General features: G+C 44.3%; 1 protein-coding gene across 2 annotated transcripts in view; it reads right to left on the reverse strand.

The window, feature by feature from the left end:
* The window catches only part of ldlrad3 (low density lipoprotein receptor class A domain containing 3), a 106,399-nt gene that overhangs the window by 35,749 nt on the left and 58,398 nt on the right, over positions 1-12,252 (reverse strand). The window lies entirely within an intron of this gene.

Here is a 12,252-nt window from a genome sequence, read left to right on the forward strand (position 1 = left end):
TCATTTAATGGCAAACCTGGATCGCTTTGCCATCCAAAAAGAGTTTTGAAAGAAGAGGCTGTAAAAACGGGAACAATAAGTGATGGAGAACAATGAATTCACCCACGCAAAAATGCACTCACACACACAAACAAATAGAGAAGGCCCCTCACTCAAAGTACAACTCTACCCAACAGCAACAGTAGAGCTTTTGTTCGGAGTGAAATTCCTCCACAAGTCTGTGGGTGCAGGTCGTCACTAGACCACCATCACCATGGTGACTGAGCTAGGAAAGGTCTAGGAGAGAAGGGTTGTTAATTTACAGGAGCCCGGACAGCAACGGCTGACTGGTCCTGAATCAAGGACGGGGATGATTCATACAGACTCTGGTCCCGGGAGTGACTCCAATGTGTGGCCATAGCCAATGGCAACGGGGCCCTTAAACAACTGGAGCTTTGAAAAGACTGACACTTAGCCTTGGTGAGTGGGAGGCAGGGAGGAATGGAGGGAGGGAAGGTATGACAAATGAAAGATGAAAAGGAAAATACACAACAGATGGGGGGAATTAATATAACCTATTGAATTCATTTCATGAGAACCATAGATACTAATATAGATGCTTAATACTACTGCCAGTCCTTCCAATTAAAATGCACTCTTACTATAATGCAAACATTTCATTTACAATTTAAATAGTCAGTTGCACTGCTCAGTTCAACGTTGCCAGAAGCAACTACAGTACCATCATCTTGCCCAGTGCTTGTTTTTTTCTCTCAGCCAGCCAAAAACCCCTCAACTCTGCTTTGTGAACATGCTTTAGGGCTAACAAAAGCAAAATCCTAAAACTGTCCTGAGTTCAAATCCATGGGCAACGACATGTTCAACCTCGCCTAAGTGTATACCTGTCAAGTGTGCGTTGGCTCTGATAAACTGGCACTTACATTCCACTCCCACACCTCAGTCTACTGCCATTATATTCTCCTACGCCATTTCACACTCCCTCCCACACCTTTCTCTCTCTGCCAGTGCTACTGACGAGGGGCATGAACAGACCAACATCTCAGCCTCAAACACGTCTCCACCACAAAAACTGCACATGGATTAACTTGTCATTTTAATCTATAAGGCTGGCAGCAATCATCGGGGTAGGACAAAGCTGTGGGAGAAGCTATTAGTGAGCTAAAGGGATACAAAAAGTGAATACATACTGAGGGGCTTTTAATCACCCTGACATTCTTTATTCTATCTATATCACACTGACACTATACATCAATGTCCAGTTTACTGGCGATGCTAATGGGGAGGCAGGAGTTACTGCTGGGTGTCAGCGGACAGTCAATGTATACAGCCCTGTCTGAATTACTGGTGTTTATTGGCCCTGTAAATGGCAGGGCTGTGAGGACAGGTTGTCGAACACATAGTGCTTGTGCAAAACAGCAGATGCAGTGCTAGTGGATCTATTGAGTAGTTCTTACACAGCCTTAGGAGGATATAACAAACAGAACGCTGCAGATTACTCTCTGTGGGAGGGGGAGCATCCCTAGAGTTTGATATACGGGATTTCACTTTTCCCGAGAGCAGTGCTCCATTCACAAAGCAGAAGGTTAAAACTGTTTATTCTACTGTCGGTTGGAATAGAGGGTGAGTGGATATGTGGGTGAAATACAACTTCATAATAATGTTATTGCTGGACAGGCATTGTGCCAAATTCCCTTGACAATCACTGTGAAACAATTGATTCTCGCTGACATGCTTATCAAAAAGAAAATTGAGTGTTTAATTACACAGTCATGTTCCCCTCTCCCAAAAGAAATGTTACTGACACTTCATTTTAAAGATCTTAGCTTGTGTTTAATGCTTGGCCTATTTTTCATCAAACCAATCTGTCAAGGGTGATGTTGACTGCCAATAAACTCATGTAGCAGATGTTAATTGTCAGCTTGCTGCCCAACGTCTCACTCTGACTGACACTTCTCTGGGGACGTGTAGCTAATGATGACACTGAGAGGGTCACTGGTAAAAATACAAAAATGAATGGAACAAAATGTGTTTTGGCAATTTTACTTTCTGGACCATGCAGGATAGTGTGTACTAGCATTCTTTACCTTGCAGATAGACTTTTTCCCTGTCTCCACAGGAGTCTTGGCATTACAGAATCTGCATAATATACAGTATACTTTGAGGCAATGTGTAAACAAAGGCCTACCCTTGGGTGTCATTGTAAAGTGATATAAGAAAACCTTGAGCAGGCAGACTATAAATAATTTAGTTTACAATGCATTGTAATTTAAATCCCTTGTAAATAGATTCATCCAGCCGACAAAAGAATATAAACATATCTGAGCCAGTGTGGTCTGCAGAACTGATGCGGCCCCCTGTTGTGTGAAGAATACCTAATTAATGTTTTGATGATTTCAAAGTGTGCAGTACTTAGGGGTTTGAGGATTTGTTTTGCTTTTTATTTGTCCAAATATTACATCAAATTAAGTAGTCTATTAAACATGCAGCAGGGAAAGCATACATCTTCCTCATGTGAGGGCTACAAGCTACAGCATCTCATGAAACTGCATGATAGGAAAGCTTTAAAGTCAAAGCTTTACATTGTTTTATGTACAGGAACACAACAACATTTGAAATGTGTTTGTGTTGTCCACTAAAAGAAAGAATGCACATACACGACCAAAACAAATGCATTTCATCCCTGTGAACACACAAAGCATACCTTATCTTACAAAATGCACAAAGCTTCTGGAAGCTTTTGCCATCCTCAAAACATCCTCTAGCTCTCTGTTCCTACCGTTCTCCCTCACTCTGCTAGCTTTACTTTCTCAGAACAACTCCGGTTAAGAAAAAACCGCCAAGATGAAACTTCTTTGAGATAGAGGAGATGAATGAATCACATCCTTCCACAGCCACCACCCTATCTGATCTCCTTTGTCTACTCGTGTTAATTAATGCGTAATGAGAGACGCTGATGTGTGCATTTAAAATCAATTGCTTTCCTTAAACAACTCTAAGGGGATTCTTAGTCACTTAAAAAAAAAAAGCATAAACCTCTGAGCTCATCTCTTCTGAGTGTTTCAACTTGTCAGTGACGTGACTTTCAGGAAGTTTCTTGTGGAGGTTGCAGAGTTCTTCTTTTGACAATTAAATATGCAGAACAATCACTGGTCAGATGTACTGTGACTCTCTTTGAGTGAATCTGTGCGGGTGTGTTTCTTGGATATGAAGAGTGGCGCTCTCCCCCAGCATCTGACCAAGTCCTGTGAGCCCCGCGGCGGTATTTCAACAAAATTCATTGGAGGGGCGAACATGCATCCATCTTTGCTTTCCCTTTCCCCTGCTATGTGCGGACCAGCAGACCGGGGAGAGCAATGAGAAGCTCAGCTTTGCAAAACTAGCTTTCTTGTAATTTCTGTTTCCAGAGTAACGCTGCTCGGCCTCGGGGCTCAACTTGAGATGGATGCTGCCCTCATCCTCTCCGGCTTATCACCACCCCACATTCAGTTTTATCAAAATCCCTATCTTTCTTTACCAAATCACCTGTCTCTCGTTGATTGCTTCCATCTTTCTGCCCATTGCTATTCATTGCTCCTCTCAACGATAGTTACGTCTGTAACTACGGTTCTATCAGATTCAGACTTCTATGAGTCCCGGATGACCGCCAGAGGCGGTGCTTTAGCACTGGATATGTCCATCGTGCGCATGTGCAGCTCGAGTACCAATAACAACAAAGTCACATGTGACCCACGTGACACCGGCTATTAATTTAATTTCAAACCTTTATTTATACAGATAAATCCCATTGAGATCATTGATCTCTTTTTCAAGGGAGACCTGCTCAAGTAGTTCCACATGAAACAGAAAAACATAAATAGAACAACAAAAGGACATCATACAGCATCATTTACATAATTATCCACATAAATAGGTACCAATAGCTTCCCATTGACTAGCATCCAACCGAGCTTTAAAAACATTTAGTGGCACCAGATTGTTCAGTTTCCATTTAATTTGCAGACTATTCCAAGACAGTGGAGCTGCGCATCTAAAAGCTGTCTTCCCTAAGACAGTCCTAGCAGTTGGCACATTTAATAAAACCACAGCATTCAATCTCAGGCAGTAGCCACTTTCAATTTCCCGTGAGATCAGGGAGCAGATATAAGATGGAAGTTTCCCTAACATGGCTTTGTATATAAAAATTTACCAGTGACTGAGCCTCCGTACAGTTAGTGAAAGCAAACCAGCCGGTGTCAGAGGATCTGTTCCCAGAATCTTCTCGCGAGCACACAAGAATTCTGAGTGACAGGATACTCTGGCGGTCACCCAGGACTCATAGAACCGTAGTTACAGACGTAACTATCGTTCTATTTCGTCCCTACTGACCGCCAGAGGCGGTGCTTTAGCACTGGATGACTTATATCAACAATGTCATGAAGAATCCAAGCACTTACTTACCTAGCTGGAAGCAGCGGAGCTCGGCAACAGGATCATGCCCAAAGGGTGGGGAGTGGCGACATTGACCCGGTAGAATCTGGAGAATGTGCCAGAAGACGCCCACGATGCCGCGGTGCGGATGGTCTCCAGGGGCACCCCTCTCAGGGCAGCCCAAGATATTGAGATGCTCCTCGTAGAGTGGCATCTTGCATGCCTATGGGGCCAGTGGCCGCCCCCCGCCATCAGGGGTGAGATGCCACTCTACGAGGATCATCTCAATATCTTGGGCTGCCCTGAGAGGGGTGCCCCTGGAGACCATCTGCATTGCATTGGCAACCCAGTGGGACAGCCGCTGCTTAGAGCGAGCACGACCCTTCCTAGTGCCGCCATGGCAAACGAAGAGCTTATCTGACTGCCGTATACAGGCCGTAGCATCAATATACGCCCTTAGGGCACGCACAGGGCACAGCAACTCAGGCGTGCTGCTCTCCTGTGGAATGTTAAAGCGTGCCAGCTGGATAGGCTGATTGGAGTGGGCTAGTGGAAGCACCTTGGGCAGGAACGCCACATTCGCCCAGAACACCCGAGCCATCGGAGTTCCACCTCAGGCATGTATCGCTCACGGAGAGGGCATTTAGCTCTCCAACTCGCTTCCCTGAGGTTATGGAAAGCAGAAATGCTGCCTTCAGGGACAGCCACTTAAGCTCCACCTGGGCCAGGGGCTCGAAGGGAGGAGATGATAGGGCATCCAGCACTATGGGCAGGTCCCAAGCCGGAGCCCTCGGGGTGCTAGGGGGACGCTGCCGTAAAGCCCCTCTCAGGAAGAAGGACACCATCCTGTGGCTCCCCACCGTGGCGCCGTCGACTCCAACATGTCGGGCAGAGATAGCAGCCATATAAACCTTCAAAGTGGAGTGAGAACGTCCACTATTCAGAAGGGACTGCAGGAACTCTAAAATGGTGGCCACAGAGCAATGCCCCGGATTCTCAGCCTTCTCAACACCAGTGGGAGAAGAGCTTCCATTTGCACTCATACTGCGCTCGAGTGGATGGTGCTCTGTCATTCAGGATAGTTTTCCTGACAGATGCCGTGAAAACGCTCAACCTCAAGCCCAGAGCTGAAGGCGGTGAGGGTCGGGAGGCTAGATCTGACCCCTGAGCTGTGACAGAAGGTCCTTCCTGTCGGGTAGACGCCATGGTGGGCTGCAGCAGAGACTGCGCAGCAGTGGGAACCAAACTCTCCCCGGCCAGCGGGGGGAGACCAGAAGGAGCCTGTGCCCCTGAGTAAGGACCCTCTGAAGCGTCTGTACTATCAGAGGCAGTGGCGAGAAGGCATACAGGAGACTGTCTGGCCAGTCGTGCGCCAAAGCGTCCTGACCCATCGGGCTGGTCACCTCTGTCCAGGAGAACCAGAGGGGGCAGTTCCTTGACTCTTCCGAGGCAAAGAGGTCCACCTCGGCCCTGCCGAAAAGGCTCCAAATTGTCTTCGCCACCTGATTCTGGTCTCCTGGTAGAAAGACTGCCCGCAGACTCACCAGGCGGGGGAACGCCCAAGACAAGAGACTCTGTGAAACCCAGAGCAGTTGTGCGGACCTGGTGCCCCCCTGGTGGTTGGTTTGGGCAACAGCAGACATGTTGTCCGAACGAACGAATTAAACAAGCGAGTACCTGTTTTTCCTGGCCAAGGACAGGTTCCTTGAACACAACACGAGCGTAACGTGTCTTCACGTGGTATATGTCTCGTCTGAAAGGAGTGCTGACAGAGAGCACCGGAACGCCGCTCCAGCCCTTAAAATATTGCAGTACCCATAAGGAGCCGTATACATGCCGCAGTGTTTGCGTAGCTGTGTCTTTAGTTGTAAGCACAGTGGCGATCTGTTGTTATTAGCATCTGGTTAGCTAGCTATGCTAACGAATTTAAAGAGCTTTCCTACAACCAGGTGGAAGAGAGCTATCTCCTGAGAGGCTCAAATAACCTCAGCTCAGTGAGGTTAAGGCACACCTTGATATGATCATTATAGTTATTAATGAGACTAAATGAAAAACAGGTATAAAATACTATATGACAGTAACAAAAAAGTTGTTAAAAATAACAAGAATAGAGTTTAAAAGGGGAATGATTTGTAAAATATCAAAAAAGAAAAATATGTAAGCTTACAGTTCTGTTTCATATGGGTGTTGAGAAATGTATCCATAGATCTCTTCATGTTGCTCTCAAAGTGCACCAGATTGATGCTTTTAACTTCAATATTTAAAAAAAAAAATCTTCCCGGGGAGCATGCCCCCGGACCCCCCTAGAGGAGGTTAGGTCCCCCCTCCACTTAAATCATGTTCACATGGATAGGATACTAAATACATTTGCACACATCTTGTGTCCATATCTTTCTGTGTTGGTGGTCATGCCACACCGTGCACGTGCATGCATGCGTGAGTCATGGTGAGATATCTGGATTAAGAGGTTGCTTTTTCTTTGCACAGTATGAAAGAAAGGCGAAATGAATGGGCTGTGATTTTAGTTTTTTTAAGCAGAGGTTGAGTTCAATAATTTGTACGGCCCTCGGAGGATGTTGTAAAAATTGAAAGGAAAAAGGTCCCCACCACCCCTGCTGTAAATAATAATAAAAACCCTTGATTTATAACATCTCTGTCTCCTATTGATCCGAGTAGAATAGCCAGTTAATTGAAGCATTATAGCACAGGCCTTTGTCAGATGGTATATTACGCTGTTTTTTTTCTGCTTCGAATAGTTCTCTCTTTTTTCACCATACCTGTGTTTGCATCACTGTAACCAATGAGCACCTGCATGTGAGTGAGAATGGCCCTGACACCATTTCAGCCCAGATTTACAAACTCCTGGCAGGACAATAAGCTCCAGCTCAATTCTCACACTGAATTTTAAAAAAGTGAGTGAGGGACTGCAATATAAGAGGGAAAGAAAGAGAAACTTTAAAACTGTTCAATTGTTATGATGTGTAAAGACTGATGTTGTTCTATAATCGTCTGAAACTGTTAAGTCATGATCTGAAACGGTTAACAAAGAAAAAGGGAAACTCAAGCTGCTGCTACACTTTATTTGATTTATCTCAAATTAAGCACTTTTAAGATGCACATATTTTCAAAAGCTATTTTATTTATTTTCTCTATTTTATTTGTAAATGCAGCCCGAGAGGAACATTACACATATCCAAAGTATTTAAGTAATGTTAAAGGGATAGTGGAAATCCGCGAATTTTGGGTTTAACTTATGTATTTTAATTAAAAATAAGCATAATAAACCATTTTTTTATATTTCATGCGCCTAGTTTCATTTTATTTTCAATTTTACTGCTCCCGACCACGCCCTCTCAATGAAACGAAATACTTCGGGAATCTTCGGGTGATGACGAAAACAAAGGAAGACGGGCACAAACATTGGACGAGGCACGAGTATTTTATTATGTTTTCTGGCTGATTTAATGCATCGTTAGCCTGTACCATTGTGTACAACGCCATTTATTGCCTGTCGATTAGGCGACCGGAGGCCTCGTCATCCGATAATCCGGTACACAGTGTCGAATGTGTACACTACAGTCATCATATAGACATGATAGACTAACAGTACTGTGAGTACAGCCTACACTTGACAGGCAGCCTGGCTAGCCTAGGATTAGGACCATACTACGTCAAAAGACCGATTGGCTCTAGCTGTATATCATGCTAGTACACAATTCATTTACATTTATTCATGTAATTAATGCCCATAAGGCTGTTACATATACAATAATAAATGTGACAAGATAATTTATGTGAACCTGACCCTGGTATGTTATGAAATGTACCCTACATGCAGTCATCCTCGGGCATAGCCATAGGCCTACAGTGCATGCATGCCAACTTTTGCAATATATAATATAGCGCCTAGCGTGAGCTATGCTTAGGGACCTACCAGTCAAGATTATTTGTGCGTAGGGGTGCATCATCTGGCGCCTGGTCCTGGTCATCCTCGCCATTGCCCATGCCGTGAACTAACTCCATCTCCTCGGGCTCGAACAAATAAAGACGTAATGGTCCATCGTCTGGCTCAATATTCTCACCATCGTCGCTTACTGAACCGGATTCAGATTCAGTTCCTAAAACTACATTTTCGCAGGAAAGCCGAGAGGATGTTTCTGACTCGCTATCATCACTGGATACCTCGTACAATCCTTCTTCTTTGTCTGGTATATTTGCCCTTCCACGTTCATTCTGCATAGACGCCGTGGTTTGTTATTGTTTCGTCTTCCTGAGTTTTCCTCACTTCCGGTTTGGCTGACTCATCATTTCGTTTCTAAAAAAGTTCGGGGAAGCTGCAATAAAGTGCTTCTAACATGCGTAAGGCAATTATTATATTTTTTTAATCAGGTGTGATTGTTTTGGTACGTAATTATGCTTGTATATAAATTAAAACGAAACTATTTGTGGTTCAATTTCCACTATCCCTTTAATTTACAATAAATATTGTTGTTTTTGTACTTTCTTTATTTGATTGGCAGTCAGTTGTTGATTACATGCAGACGTTGATAAAGCTACAGGTCACTTCAATATATTTCACACTAATTCATGAAGCAAGTTAGACATTTTGATGTTCCGGACCTTTGCATGGGGACATTTTCTCTAACTGGACCTCGTTGAATTTTAGTTGAAGACCCCTACTCTAGCACGTTGATATAGCGTGCACCTTCCTGGGCAGACCACTGACCCTGAACAGTCCTGCCCTGTCCTGCTCTGTCCCTCCAGCGGGACAGAGAGTGGAGGCACTGCTGAGAGCATATGGAAGGGCAGCACCTTCAGGAATCTGTTGATTCCTCTGAGGTCCAAGACTGGACGGAATCCGCCGACATTCTTGCTCACAAGAAAGGACGCCGAGTAGAACCCCCCGGACTGAAGCTCGATTGCGCCCTTGGCCAAGAGGACGGACAACTCTTTGGCTAGAGCTAAGGCCTTCGCCGGATCGCTGACTGTTATTTTGAACCGGCCAAAGGCTAGGGGCCGGCGTCGGAACTGCAATTCATAACCCCGGGTTAGGGTGGAACCACCCAAGGGTCGGAAGTACAGTCAGCCCAGTAGCTGAGCTGCTGCTGGGAAAATCAGCCGGCGACCGGCCCCGGGACTTCAGGGCCTAGCCCCCCAGCCTCCGGAGCCCCTTGGGGGGCGCCGGGAAGGCTCTGAGGCACGAGGCTGCAAAGAAGGCCAGCGAACAGGGGCACGAAAGTCATTGGGAGGCGGTTGAGTGGGCCGCTGGGACCTCCGCAGACCACCACTGTAAGCCGGTGGCTGAGTGCGGCTGCTAGAGAGCCCATGGGCCTGCTGGGAATGGGCACAGGCCTATGAAGACCCGACCCGAAAGCAGCTCTAAGCTGGTGTTTGTGTCTAACTGTGCCAAATTGTTTGAAATCACTCTGATGAGGAATAAAAACACCAGAGGCGTAGAAAGCTAAGAGGATAGTGCTGCTTCTGTAGATCTCATTATTTTCCACCTCTGAGGAAGGATAACCAAACGCTCCTGTATACTGTATATGCCGTGATGATGTGTCCGCTGACAGGCTGCATGCTGATCTCTCACTAGACTATTCAAATGAAGGAAACACATGTGGAGACACGGAAGCAAGTAATTATGGGTGAAGAGGAAGGAGCTGAACAGAGGAGGAGTGAGAGGGGAGAAAGTGAGGAAGGAGATGATGTGCTCAGGTGGCTTAGAGCGGTTATTGTATGCCTTATCTGTCACCTGCAGGTCTGTGCTTATTATCGAGAGGCAAAGTCAGCGCAGAATGCAAGGTGAGTATACGGCGTGTGTGTGTGTGTGTGTGTGTGTGTGTGTGTGTGTGTGTGTGTGTGTGTGTGTGTGTGTGTGTGTGTGTGTGTGTGTGTTTGCGAGTTAACACAGGAAAGAAACGCATAGAGTAAAACAGCAGTGAAGCCTTCACTCCCTCCAAATCGCAGTGGCTGATGATAAAAAATAAATAGACGAAAAAACTAAAGAGAAATAATAAGTGAGCTGATCTTCCTTGCTGGGTTCTGAAGGTCAGAACAACTCGGAGCTCATAACCTCTTGTTCTTTATGCAGCGCGACACAAGTCAAATAAGCAGGAAACATTTGGGTCATTTGTGCTCTGTGGTAGCTGCATTGAAAAAACATTCAGCATTTATATGATAATAAAAAGATTAGATAGATGAAAATGTTTTAGAGATGGTGGCAGACTGATCCTCTCAGTCAACCTTAGCAGAACACTTTCTTTCTGTAGGGAATGGAGTCTAATAATTGAAGTCAGGAGTTGGGAAGGTATGGATCACAAAGCACCCCTTAGATCTTCACCGAGACTTAAACCTTCTGACAACATATACAGTACTATCTTCTGAGTAATTATATTACTGAATGTTATGTCTAACCTTGATTCCTAATTGTTTAATCCAGTATTTGTTGTGAAGAGTGCACCAGAGTTGTTCACTTTTCAACAATAACATGGAGTGCAGTGAACACAGATCAATATGTCTGCATCACTCTTCAGGTCTTTGCAGCGTTCTGTTGCTCGGCAATGAGTCAGGAGTTTGAGAAACGACAGGCTTGTGATGATGGATAGACTCTCTGTCACATATAAGTGCAAATAAATAAATAAATGCTTAATCAGCTTCACTAATTAGGGAGTTTAAAACAAAATAGATTGATACAAATGAGTTAATCAAGTGTGAGGTAATACATCAGGTTGCTAAATTACAACGAGCAAGAAAATGATCTCTTGCATGATTACCCATTCTGCAGTTTGTCAATAGTGTCGGATCAGAGCAATCTTTCACGGCCGGGAAAAAAATGAACTGTGATTTCTATTTTAGAGAATGAATGGTGTTTAAAATGGTCAACGTGATTTACAGTGTTCATATTCTCAAGTGTAATGTCTTACTGCTGCATAGCTCCTTCCCTCTTTATCAAAAACAAATGCTTTTTTATTCTTTCAGGGAAATAAGGTCTGGTAATAACAAAACTGTCTTTTGGGCCACTGATACTGAAGGACTTTTTGTTTTATTCTGACTGAGTAAATCAATATGACAGCATCACCTAGACATGGGATGGGGATACACAGGAATTATTTTAACATCAGCGTTGGACTGCTGGCAGAATCCATGTTGGATTGCCACTGGAAGCTCAGCTGAAGTGTTGACAGAAGTCGACTGCTGTGCCATCGTGGCAGCAGCAGTCTGTGAGGAGCGGAACTGCCAGTGGAATAAGAATGGCATGCCAGATGAAAGTGGTACCTGCCAGCGAATAAGACACTCTAAACCAGAAATCATAATACTCAATGTCAGGGATGTGACTACAATGTCAACAATATCATTAGGTATTACAACAAGTGCTTTTGCTTATTTTTGTTTGTTAAGAACGTAGGAAATGTACACAGCAGCGCATGTCTTCTTTGGCATAAAGTTGAATATGTCAGTGGCTTTATGAATCAGCTGCATAAAACCTCTCGTAAGGGATGTTCTGAGAAATATCAGTTGATGTGACAAAATTGAGTGACACAATCTTCAAAATCATCTATCATCATGTATACTATTCACTTACTGTATCTACAGTACAAACTTGCACCTGTTCTGAAATATGCTGCCAAGTTCCCTGCCAATATTTCCAACAATTATGGCCTAATTGAAATAAACAAACTCCAGATTGATGAACGTAAAAGTGGTTAACAACCAGCCTCATCTCTAAATTGTTCTTGATTGTGTTTTTGTTAAGGGATTGAAGGAAGAAAAGAAAATGAGTGAATATAGAGATGAATTGTATAATACTTTCTCTTTTAACTGTATACGTTAATCATTTAGTTTCTT

Source organism: Pseudochaenichthys georgianus, chromosome 6 (assembly GCF_902827115.2).
Source record: "Pseudochaenichthys georgianus chromosome 6, fPseGeo1.2, whole genome shotgun sequence".
Lineage (NCBI taxonomy): Eukaryota > Metazoa > Chordata > Actinopteri > Perciformes > Channichthyidae > Pseudochaenichthys > Pseudochaenichthys georgianus.